The sequence below is a fragment of the Physeter macrocephalus genome, chromosome 18 (genome assembly GCF_002837175.3).
Source record: "Physeter macrocephalus isolate SW-GA chromosome 18, ASM283717v5, whole genome shotgun sequence".
In the NCBI taxonomy this organism is placed as follows: Eukaryota; Metazoa; Chordata; class Mammalia; order Artiodactyla; family Physeteridae; genus Physeter; species Physeter macrocephalus.
The window spans coordinates 55913632-55920557 of record NC_041231.1 but is presented as its reverse complement, the minus strand read 5'-3'; the positions used below and the strand labels follow the sequence as shown (position 1 = coordinate 55920557).

General features: G+C 46.4%; 1 pseudogene across 1 annotated transcript; it reads left to right on the top strand.

Annotated features, from left to right (window-relative positions):
• Nucleotides 1-2619: 2619 nt before the first annotated feature.
• LOC102993294 (40S ribosomal protein S10-like) lies at nt 2620-3163 on the top strand (annotated as a pseudogene). Its single transcript, XR_008615762.1, has one exon. The product of XR_008615762.1 is annotated as a 40S ribosomal protein S10-like (transcript).
• Nucleotides 3164-6926: the final 3763 nt, after the last annotated feature.

Here is a 6926-nt window from a genome sequence, read left to right as displayed (position 1 = left end):
CTGCAGCATGTGGGATCTTCCTGGACCAGGGCTTGAACCCGTGTATCCTGCATTGGCAGGCGGATTCTTAACCACTGCACCACCAGGGAAGTCCGCTGAGGGTATTCTTGAAGGTGAGATTTATTTATTCATTTCTAAAGCCTGTATTTATAAACTAGGGACAGATATTCTAGGAATTCTATTGGTGGAAAAATCAGTTTACAAAACAACTTGTATGTTCTTTGTTTTTGTTTTGTATGTTCTCATTTAGGAAAACCTGAAACATGCACTGGCAGCTCCAGAATTTCTATATCGAATTTCTATATAGGTGGGCTGGATAGCAATCTGATTGGAAGAGAGTTGGGGGTGAGCATAAAGTTTTGACATTTCATTTTTATACCACTTTAATATAATTGAAAAAAACTCCCAATGGGCCATATCAAAGAATTACTTGGAGGGAAGCTGATGAAGATGGTGTGGGAACTTTAAGGCCCCAAACTCCCAGATACTCCTTGGCCCAGACAGTGCCTATATTAAATGTATCTATAAATACACAGAGAGAGGGCTGGAAGTATAGACACCAAAATGAATGGGAGTTATAAATGGAAAGTGGAATTTGGGGAAATCTTTACCCTCTTCTTTGTATCTTTCTGTATTGTTTGAATCTTTTGCACTAAACATATATTATTTCCCCCAAAACCAATGAAGTTATTTTCCACAAAGAAAAAGAATCCTACTGACCTCTACATTTTCCCACATCTTATTTTTTTAATTAATTGATTTATTAATTTATTTTGGCTGCGTTGGGTCTTCGCTACTGTATGCGGGCTTTCTCTAGTTGCGGCGAGCGGGGGCTACTCTTCTTCCTTGTGGTGCGCGGGCTTCTCATTGCGGTGGCTTCTCTTGTTGCGGAGCACGGGCTCTAGGTGCGCAGGCTTCAGTAGTTGTGGCTCACGGGCTCTAGAGCACAGGCTCAGTAGCTGTGGCGCACGGGCTTAGTTGCTCCACAGCATGTGGGATCTTTCTGGACCAGGGCTCGAACCCGTGTCCCCTGCATTGGCAGGCGGATTCTTAACCACTGTGCCACCAGGGAAGTCCCCCCACACCTTATTTTAATCATCTAACTGGTGCCCCTAAATTCCCAAATTTCAGTTCTTCCACAATGTCTTACCCACTTTTTAGCTTCAGTCAGTCTCTGAAAACAACCAAGTGTAAAAGAAACAACATGGGTGTAAAAAAGAGCCCTGGGGACTTCCCTGGCAGTCCAGTGGTTAGGACTCCATGCTTTTACTGATGGGCCCGGGTTCAAGCCCTGGTTAGGGAACTAAGATCACACAAGCCTTGAGGGACAGCCACAAAGAAAAAAAAAAAAAAGAGCCCTGGTCTGTCGGGTAAGATTCCAGTTCCAGCCCTTCCCTTCTCTGTAGGACCTCAGCCTCCAATATGCAAAGGGAAGGATTGGGATAATTAGGGGTTAGAAACTCAGATGATTAGAGGAGCCAGGGAGGGACAAATGACAGGAACAAATGGGCCTGTGCTGGACTGGAGGAGCCCACCCACCCTCAAGGAAGCACCGCTGCAGGTCCCAGGTTGCCAGGCTTTCCTATTTATCCAGGCACTGGAAGTCGGGTTTTTATATGGAATCTCCTGATTTTTGAATATTAGCAGATGCACTTTAAAACGTTTTGTGAATTCCTTGCAGGCCAAATTAACCTCACCTATGAATCCGTCTGGCACATGGTGAGCTGACCCTGGCTCAGACGCTCTTTAAGGCAGGGGTCCTCAACCTGCGGGCAGCGGACCAGTACCTGTTGGGAACCCGGCCACACAGCAGGAGGTGAGAGGCGGGGGAGCGAGCAAAGCTTCATCTGCCGCTCCCCGTTGCTCCCCATCGGTCTTACTGCCTGAACCATCGCTCGTATTACCGTCGGAACCATCCCCCCCACAGCCGGGACTGTGGAAAAACTGTCTTCCGCGAAACCGGTCTCTGGTGCCAAAAAACTGGGGACTGCTGCTTTAAGGCCCATTGTTTCACGCTCCCGGAATCCACTCAGGCGCCACCTAGTGACGGCGACTGTCACACTTCCCAAGAAGGCAGTGCAGGAAAGGACTTTCTTTTTTTGGGCCTCGCTTGGTGTGACATGCGGGATCCCAGTTTCCCCACCCCGAACCCCAACCAGGGGGGGTTCCCACGCCCCCTTCAGCGGAAGCGCGGAACCTTAACCACTGGATCACCAGGGAATTCCTGAAAAGGATTTTTTAAATAGATCGATTAGGAGGTAATTTATTTGTAGGCCAAAAAAATTAATTTTCTAAATGACTTCCTAAATGGCCTCTCAGGTGTAATTAGAATATAACCAGATAGGTCAAAATCATACACGATTTACTCACAGCTAATTGGGAACATAGGATTATGCAAGTGAATAACATTTATTATTTACTACATTCCAGGCGCTGCTCTGCTTTAAAGTATTATTTCATCTAATCCTCACCATAATCCTATGACTGAAGTACTATTACTACCCTGATTTTATCAGATGGAGAAACTGAAACCCAGAAAGGTCGTGTAACTTATAACAAAGTCACACAGCCGATACCCCTTCCTGTCCAGCTCCGACCCCGGACACGGCAGCCCACGCGATGTTGATGCCCAAGAAGAACCGGATTACCATTTATGAACTCCTTTTTAAGGAGGGAGTGATGGTAGCCAAGGACAACCACATGCATAAGCACCCCGAGCTGGCAGACAAGAATGTGCCCAATCTTCATGTCATGAAGGCCATGCAGTCTCTCAAATCATGAGGCTACATGAAGGAACAGTTTGCCTGGAGACATTTCTACTGGTACCTAACCAACGAGGGTATCCATTATCTCCGGGATTACCTCCACCTGCCCCCTGAGATCGTGCCTGCTAACCTGCGCCGCAGTCGTCCTGAGACTGGCAGGCCACAGCCCAAAGGTCTGGAGGGAGAGCGACCTGCGAGACTCACAAGAGGGGAAGCCGACAGAGACACCTACAGATGAAGCGCTGTGCCCTCTGGTGCCGACAAGAAAGCTGAGGCCAGGGCTGGGTCAGCAACCAAATTCCAGTTTAGAGGCAGATTTGGTCGTGGACGTAGTCAGCCACCTCAGTAAAGTTTGGAAGAGATTATTTTGTGTTGAATTAACGTGTAGCCAGAAAAGATTAAAAAAAAAAAAAAGTCACACAGCCACTTAGTAGTGGAGCTGGGATTGGAACCCAGGCAGCCTCAGTCAAGAGGGTATGCTCTCCTAGATAGAAGCTAGATTAAGGCATCATGGTTGTAATAGTCACTTCGGTTGCAAATGACAAAAAGTAAAGCAAAAACAAGGCAGGGTTAGGGTTTCTGGATGTAGAAATATCTGGAGTCCAAACAGCGGCATCTCTCCCCTCTGTCCCCCACTAGTTTCTGCCTTCTTCTGGTTTGTCTAATCTCAAGAAGGCACAGGACAAACATGGTACCTTCTGGCACCACAAAGCAATGGGAAAAGAGTGGTTGTTTAGTGAAAGGTCCTGAAAAAAAAAGGCTCACGTTTTAGAGAAAAAAAAAAACTGGATCCCTACCTAACACCACACACAAAAGTGAGCTCCAGACAGATTAAAGACCTAAATGGGAAGATAAACATATAAATTTAAAATGAGAAAATGTGAGAGACTGTCTATGTTGAGTACTACAACGAAACTCAAAAGCACATGCCATAGGAAAAAATTGATAAAACTGATGACCTATTTGTGTTCAATGAAGAGCACTATGGAAAAAGTTAACAAATAACAAAGATAGGAGAAGACAGTTGTAATGTCTAAAACTGATAGCTGACTAATATCTAGGATGTACAAGAGACTCTTGCAAATCAACAAGAAGGAACCCCATGGGAAAATGAGCAATTAATAGGCGACAAAGCAAAAAGGCCTATGCTGGGATGCTCAAACTCACTAGTAACTAGAGAAATACAAAAGGAAACAGCATTGAGAGTTCACTTTATGCTTTTTAGACCAGCAAAAATTAGAAAGATGGATAATGCCACGTGATGGCTGGGACTAGGGGCATAGGGTCCTGCAGGCCCCACTGGCAGGAGTGGTGCAGATGTTCTGAAGAGCAATCGGGCATTTCTTAGTGACATAAGAATATACACACCCTGGGCCACAGACTATATCCCCGGTTATATGTCCCAAAGGATTTTTCATCCTGGCCCATATGGGAACCAGGATGAGAGCGTTTATCACAGTACAGTTTGTGTTGACAGGTAATTGGACACAATCTAAGTATTCACGCTGTGGGAGTGGAAACACAAAACACAGCAGAGCCCCACACAGCTGCCCCCGGAGCAGAAAGAAAGAGAGACTCAGGGCAGTCGAGGCAAGGTGCAGTCAGGCTACACTTGCCCTCAGCAAGTGCCTTTAGCAACCTCTGGAAGAAAAGATGGGTGAGGAGGGGGAAACCAGGGCAGCCACTGCCTGGGGTTGCCAGACTTAGCAAATTGAGGTGAACTTGTTTTCACCCTGAGAATGTACTCAGAGTTATGGATTTTCAAGGCTTTTATTTTTTATAAAAAGCACCAAGGAGCTTTTTTCCCCTGCATGTACAAACCCCCACAGAGAGAGCAATGATGTGTTATATCTGCACAGAGGCTCCCGCTTGGACAAATTCCCCAAGGCAGCGGTGAATTCCCAGGATGCAACGCCCCCGGAGCAAGGTCCTGGCTCCGTATACCAAGACATAAGTGTCTGATGACTGTCTGTGATGATCTCGCTCTTTAGTGACATTGGGTTCTACCCTCCTTGTGTTTCTGGATATTTTGATGAAAAGCATGAACTTGCCTGAGTTTGAATCGGCCCCACCCCTTACTAGCTGTGACCTCTCTGTGCCTGAGACTTCAAGTCTCTAAGACAGATCAAAACACAACCTACATCATAGGTTTTTGGTGAAGAGTCATGAGCTGGTTCTGTAAAGTATTTAAACTGCCTGGCACAGGGTAAGGGGTATAAAAATAATACTGGTCATTATTATCAAGACCACTTGGGGGGCTTCCCTGGTGGCGCAGTGGTTGGGAGTCCGCCTGCCGATGCAGGGGACACGGGTTCGTGCCCCGGTCTGGGAGGATCCCACATGCCGTGGAGCGGCTGGGCCCGTGAGCCATGGCCGCTGAGCCTGCGCGTCCGGAGCCTGTGCTCCGCAACGGGAGAGGCCACAACAGTGAGAGGCCCGCGTACCACAAAAAAAAAAAAAAAAAAAAAAGACCACTTGGGATTTCTGATTCTTGGTCCAGATTAACCCAAATCTGTTTTATATCCACCAACACCACCTACCTCAGGTAATAATCTAGTTCCATGTTGTGCACATATACAATCCAGTCCAGCCACCCTCCTTGGATGGGAGGGAAAACTGTGTGCGTCCAGCTCCTGGGGATTTAACAAAGCCAGAACCTGTTGCCTTTTTCAAATATCCCACAGGGCAACATATAATAAATACTATTATTAATATTATTCCTTTTTTTACAAATGGGGAAACTGATGAACCAAAGAATGATATAAATAATGAAACTCAAAGCATTCTCTGACATAAATTGTACCAATGTTTTCTTAGGTCAATCTCCCAAGGCAATAGAAATAAAAACAAAAATAAACAAATGGGACCTAATCAAACTTACAAGCTTTTGCACAGCAAAGGAAACCATAAACAAAACGAAAAGACAACCTACAGAATGGGAGAAAATATTTGTGAACAATGCGAATGACAAGGGCTTAATTTCCAAAATATACAAATAGCTCATACAACTCAACACCGAAATCAAACAACCCAATCAAAAAAATGAGCAGAACGGTGCCGACCAGAGGCCTCTGGCTGGCCGTCTGTCCTCACAGCACTGGCTATTGTGGACAGAAATGTGGAAGAGCTTTCCCTGGCTCTCTGCATTTGATTCTTCCTGGACTTGGAGCCCTTGGGTGTTCTGTACAGTAAGTTGTGCTGTGGGCTGCCTGGCTCTCTGGACTGTGGTGTGAGGCCAGACAGAATGGAGTTCAAGAGCCACCTGGTTTTTCTTCTGTGATGCCAACCTCACCTTACTCCCTGGCCGTCATCCCTTGGGGCTCCCACATTCTGGGGGTTCAGGGAAGGTCCCCAAGGGGTGCAGAGCTCCATGGAGACACCCGGTGGGGGCAGAGGCTATGCCTCATCAAAGGGCAGCAGGCGAAGTTTGCCTTTTCCTGAAATGCTGTTGTGAATAAAGAAATTGATCCCTGACCAAAAAAAAAAAAAGGGGGCAGAAGACCTAAACAGACATTTCTCCAAAGAAGGCATATAGGCAGTGTCATGTGTCAATAGGCATATGAAAAGATGCTCCATGTCACTAATTATTAGAGAAATGCAAATCAAAACTACAATGAGGTATCATCTCACACCAGTCAGAATGGCCATCATTAAAAAGTCTACAGGGACTTCCCCGCTGGCGCAGTGGTTAAGAATCCACCTGCCAATGCAGGGGACATGGGTTCGAGTCTTGGTCCGGGAAGATCCCACATGCTGTGGAGCAACTAAGCCCATGCGCCACAACTACTGAGCCTGTGCTCTAGAGCCCGCAAGCCACAGCTACTGAGCCCACGCACCACAACTACTGAAGCCTGCACGCCTAGAGCCTGTGCTCCGCAACAAGAGAAGCCACCGTAATGAGAAGCACGTGCACCGCAACAAAGCCTGCTGAAGCTGAAGCCCGCTTGCTGCAACTAGAGAAAGCTCGCATGCAGCAAAAAAGACCCAACGCAGCCAAAAATAAATAAATAAATAAATAAATCTTTTTTTTTTTTTTAAGTCTACAAATAATAAACGCTGGAGAGGATGTGGAGAGAAGGGAACCCTCCTACACTGTTGGTGGGAATGTAAGTTGGTGCAGCCACTATGGAGAACAGTATGGAGGTTCCTCAGAAAACTAGA